The sequence below is a fragment of the Girardinichthys multiradiatus genome, chromosome 24 (assembly GCF_021462225.1).
Source record: "Girardinichthys multiradiatus isolate DD_20200921_A chromosome 24, DD_fGirMul_XY1, whole genome shotgun sequence".
In the NCBI taxonomy this organism is placed as follows: Eukaryota; Metazoa; Chordata; class Actinopteri; order Cyprinodontiformes; family Goodeidae; genus Girardinichthys; species Girardinichthys multiradiatus.
Window position 1 is genome coordinate 2592937 of NC_061816.1, and position 10971 is coordinate 2603907.

Sequence of the window (10971 nt, forward strand, 5' to 3'; positions counted from 1 at the left end):
GTCTTCTTCTCCTACGGGTTAATGCCTGTGCCTTATCTTGCTGATTTTTTGCAGAGGTAAGGTTAGGGCCTATTAGGATCAGCGGGGCCTGCATCCTCACCAAAGCACACACTCCGATTGCATTGTTAGGTATGTTAGTGAGAAGTCTGTGTCCTCCACAGTAATAATGTAATCCTGACCTAGCCCAAGGTCCATTTACCTTTCCTGATGTTGTGGTGTTACACCAGTCTAATGGGACCTGTCCTACATTCACCTTGGGAGTACTAGAGGTAAAATTGAAACAAGAATAGGTCCCATTCATTCTTAGAGGGGTGAATGGTCCGGTCTTAGTATTATTAGGTATTGGTGGGAAAATACTGGCTAGAGTGGTACAATTAGCAGGTGTGGCCTCCTGTGTAAGTTTCAACATACAGTTATAACCCCAGGCATCCTCTGGATACAGAGGAGCCGGGTCAGTGGTTAGGTGTGGCCGTGCTGATGCACAGGCAACGCAGTCTGATTTACTTTGTTCTTTTGCTGTTTGCACTATTCATTGTAGCCACAAATTATTTTCTGCATACCCTGTGGCCATCTGGATTATTTCTAAGGGTTGTATATGGTGGAATAATCTTTTACCACCCCTTCTGGTTGATCTTCTGGTTCTGGGACTGTAGGAGTGCTGGTGGCCTGTACCTGAGGAGTTGGTTGGTTCAACTTGACTTTTATTATTGCCTCAGGGTCTGTTCCTGTTAGCTCTACTCCTAAAGTGAAATACATTACCTTGTTTCCTGAATGGGAGCTGGGAAACAGACCGCCCGTTAACAATTTCATGGACAAGAGTAGAGGGTTCACGCCCCCGGGCGTGTTATGGGTCAGTGCATTTTTTACCAGGCTAATTTGTTTAGCTCTACTTCGGTCACCGTAGGTGTAGGTCGGAGTCCATCTACCAGTATAAGCCACCGCATGTCCCCAACTTCCACACAGCCCTGCTTGGCCTAGTTGCATTGTCCCTCCTGATGCGCATTGGGCTGACACGACTCCATTTGCGCACAGATACACATCATACCCCCTCCAGGCAGTCGGATTTCTCCCACAATCTATGACATCACACAGGTCAAACTGAAAAGTGGTAGTTGCTCCTAACGTGTAATTTAGTTCTAATCCCCCATAATGCTTAAGGCACACGTCCTTGGATTTGTTTACCTTAGACCTTTTGGACACCTTTCCGGAGTGGTTTTCAGAACATGTCTGGAATGGAAGTTTACAAAAATACCATAAGATAAACGTAACAATGAATGCTGAGAGAAACACTCCACCTATGATGAAACTCCTAGAAAGTCTAGTTCCCTTGCTTTGGGTACTCATTTTTTTTAAACTTATGAAACTTAAAACATAAACAAATAAAGTTAAATCATAACCTGAAAAAGATACAGAAAAATCAAAATGTAATGTAAAATGTTCGCCGAACGGTGTCTTCTTGGGTGGGAGGGAAGCTCTACCACTCCTAGTGAGAGGGAAACTCAATCACGTCCGCCTCTTCTTCTGCTGTTCTTCCTCTGTCTTCAGCTCTCAGGGCAGACTAACCCTGGGCTCGTTTCTTCCCCGGGGATTATTCTGCCCCTTCTTGGGTGGGAGAAGTGAGATTGTCTTTTCCTGTGTTTTCTCTCATATCTTCCTGGACCTGAGAGAGTGATCGTTGAGGTGGTTCTGCTCCTGCACACTGGCTCCAGTGATACCAAGTATCACCTTTGCCCTTCAGCCTGACCGCATGGGTTGTCCTCTCTGTGACCTGAAATGGACCGGTCCACCTTGGTTCTGACCACTTTCTTTTGATGACTTTCAGGAGGACCCACTCGGCTTCCGAGGTTGTGGTTCCGACCCTGGTCTCTGGTTCTGCTGGGATCTGTTTGGAGAACGCTGTAACAAGACTGTGGAGAGATCTGTAATAATCACGATGAGACATAGATTGTTCACACTCAGTGAGAACCTGGGGGCTATCTAACCTTGTTTGGGGGCCTGGGAATGGCCTCCCTGTTTGCAGGTCATGTGGGGTCAAACCATGTTTCTGATTTATAGAACTCCGTACAGACATCAGAGCTAATGGTAAGGCAGTAACCCAATTCATTTTGGTCTGTGCACAGATTTTAGCCAATTTGGTTTTAAGAGTTTGATTCATTCTTTCAACCTTCCCCTGTGACTGTGGATGGTATACAGTACCAAATGAGTGTTTCAATCCCAGGAATTTTTCCACCTCCTTACGTTCACCATTTTTGAAATGTGTCCCATTGTCAGATCTTATTTTAGCCGGGAAACCATGTCTAGGGATATAATGATTTATCAAACATTTCACCATAGATTTGCTGTCTTCCTGTTTTGTAGGCCATGCCTCTGGCCATCCAGTAAATGCATCCACACACACCAACAGATATCTGAACCCATTCACTCTCTCAGTCATGTCTGTATAATCAATGATAACTTCTTTCTTTTAGGGTCGGTCTAATATTAAACTGTACACACCTCACAGAAGTTAATCCAATGCACTGCCATTGGTTTAAAAAAAGGGTGCCACCAGTGTTCGAGATTTTTCAACATTTGCGTTGTTCCCACATGTCCTACTCCGTGTGCTTCTTCTAGGGCTACTTTGGTAAGACCTGGTGGCAAGATGGGACGTCTGTCTGGGCTTCTCCAGAGACCACTCTGGTCCTCTGAGCCCCCTCGGGCCTTTCAAACTGATTTTTCCTCGGGAGAGGCCCCCTTTTGTAATTTCCTTTTTCACTTCTTCCAGGGTGGGTTCTGGTGTCCACCCTGCTTCTGAACACAGCATTATGTGCCTGGGCTGGTATCCCGCACACTGTTTAGCTGCCTGGTCAGCTGCCTGGTTCCCTTGTGCTACTCTGGTGTTACTAATGTCATGTCCTTTGCATTTAATGACGGCTACTTCTTGAGGGAGCAACAAAGCTTCAGCCAACCTTCTCATTTCCTGTTCATGTTTAATGGGTTTCTGTCCTGCAGTTCTGAATCCTGTCCTCAGCCACTGTTTGAGTTCTACATGTACTGCTCCTGTAGCGTATGCGGAATCTGTGTAGATGCTAACCTTCTGTCCTGCTCCTAGTTCCAGAGCAGCTATTAATGCCAAAACGTCTGCTCTCTGCACTGATTGTGTGTCTGTCAGTTCCTCTGCCTGTACTGTGACAAAATCTATCCCTGTGTCTTCCACCACCACATATGCTGCCTTAAGTCCTTCTGTGTCATGTCTGAAGCAGCACCCGTCTGTACAGATTGTGGGCGTCTGTTAGGGATGTACTTTGTAGGTCTGATCTAATTTTTTCATTGAACTTCACTTTTTCTGCACAGACATGTGGTGTACCGGTGGTTATTCTATCTGCCATGTTTATTCCTTCATGTGTATATGTGATGTTTGGGGCTTCCAGCACCTTACTCAGCCTCTGTTGTCTCAATGATGATAGTGTGAAGGCTTGAGAGTTCACAAAGGCCACCACACCATGTGACATCAATATGTTAAGAGGATGTCCCATCACTACAGGAGCTGTTTTTTGGATTATTTTGGCCATCCCTGCTGCATGTCGGGTGCATTCATGATGTCTTTGTTCCATATTGTCCAACATTACACTTATATACATTAGTACTGTTCTTACTCCCCCTTTTTTCTGGAAAAGCACACCATTTGCTGTGTGTGCTGTGACAGAAACATCCAACTGAAAGGGCAACGTGTAATCTGGGTGTGCCAAATGTGCTGCTTGCGAGAGGCTTGTTTTTAGGTTAATGAATGCTTCTTCAGCTTCTGTGGTCCACTCCAGTGGGGCAGTGAGGTGTCTCATGCCCTGCTTTTTGACTAGGTCTCTAAGAGGCGCAGTGAGGTCGGTATAGCCAGGCACAAAGGATCTGCTATACCCTGGAGGAGAATGTCATCCACGTACTGAATCAGAGTGGTGTTTGGTGGTAATGAGCAGTGTTGGAGAGATTCTTTCAGAACCTGATTGAAAATTCCAGGAGAAAGTGCGAATCCCTGTGGCAAACGGGTGTATCTGTACCTATGGGATTTGTAGGTAAAAGTGAAAATGTCCCTGCATTACTCAGCTAAAGGAAGGCAGAAGAATGCATTGGCCAGATCAATGCATGTAAACCAACAATGGTCAGGGTTCAAATTTGTGAGAGCAACATATGGGTTTGGTACTGAAACCGTAGGAGTATGTAGGGCGCCACGGTGGAGATCCAGGATTTCCACCGATGGAAAGCCGAGAGATTGCCTCTGCGTGCGGTGGCTTCAGGTTGCAGCAGAACCCAGTATATATCAGCCATTGAGTCCTGCAGTGGCTGGAGGAGATATTGTCCATGTGTAAAGAAAGTGTTATTGCCACAAAGTAACTGGGTGCCATTAGGCAGGTGAACCTGCAGTCCATCACTCCCGCATAAAATAGTTGCTCCCATTTTTATCAACATGTCTCTACCCAGTAAGTTTACTGGGGTGTCAGTGGAAACCAGGTAACTGTGATTTAGCACCTGTCCACCAATTTCAGTCTTTAAAGGTTTGGTGTATGGCAGGACCTGTTTTGCCCCCGAAAATCCCATGACAGTTGTAGTCCTGGTGGAAAGTGTGTTTGGCGGGGCCTGTTTAATGGTTGAGCATGTGGCCCCAGTATCCACCAGAAAAGGAAGGTTGTTTCCGGACACAGTCACAGACAGCAGGGGGTCTGCAGTCCCGCTGTCTTCTGGGGTCAGTGGGGACCTTCAGTGGTGGTCAGGCCAGAGACTGGGCTCATCCCAGGCTGGCAGTTGGAGCTGTGGACCATGTGCACCACATGGAGGGCCACCTCTGCCTCTGTAGGGGCGGGCTGGGGGTCTCATGGTGGGACCATAATGTCCATACCCTCCAGGTGGACCATTCTTATGGGGGCAATCTCAGGCCCAATGTCCAGGCTCATTGCAGTAGTAACACATCAGCACCACCCAGTCTCCTCTGCGGTCCTCTCTGGAATCCCCTTCCCCTTGGCCCTCCCCGTCCTCCAAAACGACCAGTATGCCCCTGATATGGGGCAGGTGCCTGATGCCACTGTCCTGAGGTGTCTTGATTTCCAGGAAATGGAGGAGCCTGAGGGGGCTGAGACACTGCACCTTCATACATAATTTTAAGTGTTTTACCATCCTTTTTCTTTTCTCCCACCTTTTGTTTAGCCTCTGCTAGTTGTATTTTTAATAGCTGAGTTTGTAAGTCTTTTATTTGATTCTCCTTTTGTTTTGCTTCCTTAGCTTTGGATAGGTGATGTATCAGGTGGCGCTCCCATACTCCAGTCTCTGCCCCAGGTAGGTCAGGATTATCTTCCATACTAGTTTTAACCTGCGACGGTAACCCTCTTAAGACAGCATCCCGGAACCAGTCCCTTTGGGGACCAGTCCTGTCTGGATTAGTCCCTGTCTGTGTTTGCCACATGGATTTGCATTGATCAAGGTACTCTCTTGGATTTGTTTCTGTGTTCCACTCAAATCTGGGAATGGTGCTTCCTCTGGTTACAGGATACATTTCTCTAAGAGCTACTCCTATTAAGGTGGAATAATGGGTAAAGGATGCCCCATCTGGTGCAGTATACGTACCTGCTGCAAGTTCTATATCTCTACAGCTATGTGGCTTCATACATCTTGCAGCAATGGCCCTGTAGTCACCCAGAGCTAAGGTCAGAGAATCAAGTGTCTGCAGCCATATTGCCGCCCCTTCTGTGATGGAGGGGAGTTTATTGCACAAGGTGGTGAGATCCCTCAGGGTGTATGGTTTATATTTTGGAGGACCAATTGTTTGCTGGAATAATGAACACATATTGACAGGCTTAGTTCTTGATCTAAGGTCCATAGTCATGAGTTGGTTGAGTTGGTTTGGTAAGTGGTTGTGACGTCAGTGGGGGTGTCAGGTTCTCTTTGTTTTCCAATGGTACCCGGTTTGGCACTAGAACTGGTTCAGTCTCTAAAGCTGGGTCATAATAGGTCACGGCAGTTAATGGTTCTTCTTTCACCCATTTCCCTGATACTGACACAACAACTGTTCCATTTGTTTCTGTTTGCTGAGGGGTGGCGAGTTCCATGTCACTAAGTGAACGGGACCTGTATGGGGTTGAGCTTTCTATTGGACCAGAAGCCCTATGTAATTGTTCTCGTGCTGCACGGTCAACAAAAGGTTCATCTGCTTCAACACGGGGGAGTGTCATAAAGGAACCAGCAGATAAGCTGTCAGATCTGTCACTATGATGTGAGGCGGAAATCGAGTCAAGAGAGGCAGGTGCTGAAGGGGATGGGCTGTTTGCAGAAGACACATTCAGAAACATTTACATGTCCCCCAGAAACCTGTAGGATAGGATAAAGGCTGGTTGGGGGAGTGGTTTGTGATGATGTGGGCTTGTGTGTGGGAGGGGCATAGGGTGGTGGCAATTCAACCGAGTTACTGCCCCTATTCTGTTTGCACTTCCTGTCTTTTTTCTCTGTCATTACATGATCACTACTCTGCCACAGCAACCCCATTTGTGACCAAAACGTCTCATTTTTTTCTGCCTTGTCTTTAACATCTTTCCACTTTCCTCTGCCCATCCAACCACTCTCTCTACACCTTTTTTCAGCCAACTCCTTCTCCTGTTTTGACTGTTTCATCTTCAACCAGAACCATTTTCCAACATTATCTTTATCTGCCTTACTTTTGCCATCCTTTAATAATTCCTCATTTATCTTTGAATCCATTCTTTTAACCAACTTTTCTTCCTCTTTCTGACCATGTGACTTTTTAATAGCAGCTTTCATTATCAACAGCTGATTTTCTATGCTTTTCCATGGACCATTCTGTCCCCATCCACCATCATATATCTCTCTGTCAAACTCACCCTCCATCTTATACAAGTATTATATTTTATACAAAAATAAAACTTTTATGTTATTTCATGCACCCGCTCAGTCAGTTCTGGCCAACCGGGACGTATGGCACGCTATGTCCCGAGCTCCCGCTCTTATTGAGGGTTCTCTAATCGACCCTCAAGACACCAGAACACATTCACACCCCAGAAGACCGTTTCAGTGAATGGTCCTTGTTGTCACCGTCAGGTTACCAGACCATGCACCTCAGCGGCTCCTAGCTCTGTCATTCAAGTTTTTCTTAACCCACAATGGGAGTCGCTTGCCGCTTGGCGTTCTTCCCCACTCACACAACAGCCTCAGTCACTCGTGTTTTCCTAATTAGTCTGTTCTTGCTGGTGGTGTGTCCAGCTCACAGCTCATTTATTTTAACTTTTATTTCTGTCTGGTCTTGTTGGTTGTGTGTCCAACTCACAGCTCATTTATTTTAACTTTTATTTCTGTCTGATCTTGTTGGTTGTGTGTCCACCTCACAGTTCATGGCCGGTCTTACAGTTGTAATAACTTCTGTTCACGGCTCTTAAGAAAAACTTCTTGAACTCACAGGACTTCCTATCTCTTACGGTGTTATTTCCACCGCTTATATTGTTTCTTCTGTACTTATTCAGACGTCTGTAATCTGAGTTTCACAGAGAAATATCTCCGTTACTCATCAGCATTCATACACAGTGTATTTGCCTGGTCTTGTTCTCAGTTTATATGTAGAATTCGAGGTTTCTCAGTTCCTCGGGCCTCTAACCCAACTTAATCATACTCCCCCGTCGAGGACATATGCTGAACCGTCACGTTCGAGAAACTATTCAACCATCAAACTTCATTTTTTGTTTCCCCATACCATACTTTTCAACATGCGCGTATTAACTGACAAAATTTAGCAGAAACAGACTTACTAGGACATCAGACACCAAGAAAATTTAGGCCTATCGAAAATCCAAAAGCAGAGTTTGATAAAACAGATTCTGCTTACCTTTTTTTGATGGTTTTTAGCTAGCCGGTGTCTGCTGTCCGCTGGTCCGGTTCTGTGATTATCCCAATTCTCCTGCTTTTCCCAAAATCCCGGACGAACCCCCAGATTGTTGAAGCCTAACTTAAGCTTCCCCGGGTTGGATTATTTTAGGATAAAGCCCCGTTAAAATAAAACACTTGAACGCGCTGTTTAAGTTTCGCCTTGGGCAAGGGAGAGACGCTTCCGTCTGCAGCAACTCTGCTCTTCTCCCTGCCTCAGCTGTTTTTATTGAGTCTCAAGGGTGTTCAACATTTCTTTTTTTTTACAGAAATCATATCACTTAGTTGTACAGTATAACAGTTCTCACTTCCAAATAATGAGTTGTTTCTTCTGACTTCAACAGTCAGGAAACCATTACTTCCTGTTCTCACTTCCAGCAGGCTTATCTTAGTCTGTCTGCTTGCACATCCTGTTCTTCATCCTGTCATGACCTCCATCAGCACATTTCAGTTACACACATAGATAGTTTATATTCTTCAGCTTTTAACCGCATTTTGTGGACATCCTGATAGTAAAGAATTACAATAGTCCAGCCTTGAAGTAACAAATGCATGGACTAGTTTTTCAGCGTCACTCCTGGACAGGATATTTCTAATTTTGACAATGTTCCGGAGGTGAAAGAAGGAAATCCTAGAAACTTGTTTAATATGGAATTTAAATGACATGTCCTGGTCAAAAATAATACCAAGGTTTTTTTACTTTATTACCGGAGGTCAATTTAATGCCATCCAGGTTAAGTGATTGACTAAGCAGTTTCTTTTTTAAAGACTCCGGTCCAAAGGCGACAACTTTAGATGATTTATCATTTACATGAACAAACTGGAATCTGTCAGACAGATAAGATTTAAACCAGCCTAGCGCTGTTCCCCTGATCCCTACAGCATATTCCAGCCTTTTTAAGAGAATATTATGGTTGACTGGATCAAATGCAGCACTGAGATCTAACAGAACCAGTACAGACACAAGTCCATTATCTGAGGCCATAAGAATATCATTAGTGACTTTCAGCAGAGCTGTTTCAGTGCTATGATGAGCTCTAAAGCCTGACTGAAACTCTTCAAACAGGTCATTGCTGTGTAAATGCTCACACATTTGATTAGCAACTATTTTCTCAAGAATTTTAGAGAACGGAAGATTGGATATAGGTCTGTAATTTTTCTAGTCATCTCGATCAAGCGAATGTTTCTTAAGTAAAGGTTTAATTACAGCTACCTTAAAAGCCTGTGGTACATATCCATTTACTAAAGATAGATTAGTCATATCTAAAATGGGGCTGGTAATCAGAGGGACCCGGAAAACCGCTCCACTCAGCGTTGTAGAGACAGGCTGTCTGCTGGGAACTCTCTGAAAAACAGTTTGCTTCTGTAGACCTTAGAGAGAAAAATCAAGCCTTGCTTGTACCTTAATTACCCCCGTTCATGAATACACAAACATCAATTAATTCCTACTTAACTTCGTGCATATGCGTGATCGTATGACAACCTTGGATCCAGTTTGAAGAGTTATGTCTGTTTGCCAGCAAGGAGACTTATGCGCGCTTGGTGCCCCGCCTGTCTGATTCCTGTGGGGATCCGCATGGAAAGAAGTCTGTTTGTTGGAACATGGGGTTTTTATTCAAACAGTGATGTCACAGGAAGTCCAGTGTTACACCTCCTGTTCCTGGCTGAACTGGAAGTAGGTTAATGCAATTTATTTTGAAGGTTCCAGAAAAGTTCTTACTGGCCTTAAAATGTTGTAATCCATGAATGGACCCAACATCTGGAAGAAGGTTGGATATTCTTGGTTTAGAAGTTTATGAAACTTTTTTGACTCAGCTGAGGAAAGCTAACGTTATTTCTCTGGGTTTGGATCATTGCACCCATTATTAAGTGCTAAAATAAACAAATTTAAAAGGCAAACTCGTTTTTTTATGGGTGTTGTATATGTAGAAAATTACATTAATTTTATGAAATTACTTTAACTGCAGGCAACCTTGCAGCAAGAAGGTCCTGGGTTCGATTCCCGGCCGGGGGTCTTTCTGCATGGAATTTGTATGTTCTCCCCATGCATGCGTGGGTTCTCACCGGGTACTCCGGCTTCCTCCCACAGTCCAAAGACATGCCTGTTAGGTTAATTGGTCACTCTAAATTGCCCTTAGGTGTATGAATGAGTGTTTGTGTGTTGCCCTGTGATGGACTGGCGACCTGTCCAGGGTTTACCACGCATCTCGCCCCTAGACTGCTGGAGATAGACACCAGCTTCCCCGCAACCCACTATGGAATAAGCGGTACAAAATGACTGACTGACTGACTTTAACTGCTGGATGTTCGGCCCCTGAGCTGTTGGTCCATAGGACCTGTGGCCCCCGGAGCAATTTAGTTGAATAGCCCTGCCAAATATCATTAGGCTAATTTAAACAAATGGTTGTAGCAATGAAAAAGATGGTATGAGATTCCCTTGGATTCCTATTACCTAGGTAAAACAACTCCTGAGGATTTTGGTAGAAAAGAGGCTATTACTGACTTTCAGTGGTGTTTCGTATTTTCAACCTAGCATAAAATTGGTTTTGGAAACTCTTTCATAAGCCGGGTAAAACTATTACAACCTGTTGCCCAACAGCATGTATCAGGACAAATAACCAAACATCTTCCAGCTTTTGTCTTCAGAGACCCTCCAGGAGGGGATGCCCAGTTTAGATAGATAGATAGATAGATAGATAGATAGATAGATAGATAGATAGATAGATAGATAGATAGATAGATAGATAGATAGATAGATAGATAGATAGATAGATAGATAGATAGATAGATAGATAGATAGATAGATAGATAGATAGATAGATAGATAGATAGATAGATAGATAGATAGATAGATAGATAGATAGATAGATAGATAGAAATGAAAGACTTCTACATGCTTTGCAATTGGGAAAACCTAAACCTGCGAAATCAGCAGTGTATCAAATACTTCTTCTCCCACCTGTTCATTACTAGGTGACTAGTTTTACTGAATTAGATTGTGTTTAGTCAGGCATTGCCATGTGTACTGATGCACAGCTGTGTCAAAATCTCAACTTATACAAGACAGTTAAGACAAGCTGT

At 44.2% G+C, this 10971-nt stretch overlaps 2 protein-coding genes across 7 annotated transcripts in view; one reads left to right on the forward strand and one right to left on the reverse strand.

Annotated features, from left to right (window-relative positions):
- Nucleotides 1-10971, reverse strand: part of LOC124861426 (gastrula zinc finger protein XlCGF57.1-like) — a 1067819-nt gene that overhangs the window by 824333 nt on the left and 232515 nt on the right. The gene's annotated exons all lie outside the window — the stretch shown is intronic.
- Nucleotides 1-10971, forward strand: part of LOC124861447 (oocyte zinc finger protein XlCOF6-like) — a 31739-nt gene that overhangs the window by 18189 nt on the left and 2579 nt on the right. The gene's annotated exons all lie outside the window — the stretch shown is intronic.